Source organism: Aplysia californica, unplaced genomic scaffold, assembly GCF_000002075.1.
Source record: "Aplysia californica isolate F4 #8 unplaced genomic scaffold, AplCal3.0 scaffold00388, whole genome shotgun sequence".
Classification (NCBI taxonomy): domain Eukaryota; kingdom Metazoa; phylum Mollusca; class Gastropoda; order Aplysiida; family Aplysiidae; genus Aplysia; species Aplysia californica.
This window is the reverse complement of record NW_004797658.1, coordinates 575,089-576,222: the sequence shown is the minus strand read 5'-3', so window position 1 is coordinate 576,222 and position 1,134 is coordinate 575,089. Positions and strand designations below refer to the sequence as shown.

The window sequence follows — 1,134 nt, the reverse complement described above, 5'->3', positions numbered from 1 at the left end:
TACCCCGACTACCACCGCTCCCCCACTAACACCACCACCGTCGCCACTACAACTACCACCACTACCACCACTACCACCACACCTCTCTCCCCCCCATCCCAACAACCACTACCACAACCACCACTACCACCACCACTACCATCACCACCACTGAGTTTTTTAAAAAGTGATGACATACAGTGTGACTTGTATCATGTCGTCCTACTGTGTGCAGTTAAAAGATTAAAGAAATTTATTTTTTCCCCCTTTCTCTTTCTATATATATAGCTCCCGGCTTGCGAGCCATTTTTCGGTTTTGGAAATGTCCAATTATCATGTCTTCAAAAGGGCGTTATGCTTGTAGAATTAACCCAAAAAAAAAACTGTAATGAAATGTGTTTCTGAACTGTACAGGATAGTAAATAAACTTTATGTTTAATTTCACCCTCAGATGGACGAGAAAAAGGCCACCTGGGGAAAATTTAACATCTAACTGATGACGTTCTGAAAAAAAACAAAAACAAATCACTACCACAATAAGTACCACCACCACTACTGCCATCAAACCACCTCCCCTCTCTCCAACAACCACTACCACCACCACCACCACCACCACCACCACCATGAGCTACACCAAACAACAGTTTGACAAAGAGTTTCTCATCGTGGTGCCATAGAGATTCAGAGGGAGAGAAGACACCACAGTAGGAAAACACTTGCTCGCGGAACAGGCCCGGAGAACAAAAAAACCTCTGCAACGCAAACAAAAGCCTGGAGACAAACAACGTTCCTCAAGTGGGGGTTTCCACAACGGGTGGCATGTTTGTGGTTTGTTTTGTTTTGGGGTTGTTGGTTTTTTTATTATTTTGTTTTTATTTTGTTTGGTTCGAGTTTTTCTTGTTATTTTTGTAGGGTTTGTTTTTTTTTTGACTTGATCTTTGGGATTGTTTTGGAGGATTATTTTCTTTATTAGTTCTGCTTTGTTGATGGATTGATGCTCACAATACTTCACATAAAGGGATCACGCAACTAAGGAAATAACCACGGGTTGTAACACAAACAGCAATAAAAACATTTTAAAAATCCCCCCAAAAAACTGTTCTTATTTTGAGAAGATCTTGATAGGTATGTCTGTGTCTGTTCCATATCCCCCCC

At 41.3% G+C, this 1,134-nt stretch overlaps 1 protein-coding gene across 1 annotated transcript in view; it reads left to right on the top strand.

Annotated features, from left to right (window-relative positions):
* The window catches only part of LOC106012487 (B-cell lymphoma 6 protein homolog), a 47,738-nt gene that overhangs the window by 14,301 nt on the left and 32,303 nt on the right, over positions 1 to 1,134 (top strand). The gene's annotated exons all lie outside the window — the stretch shown is intronic.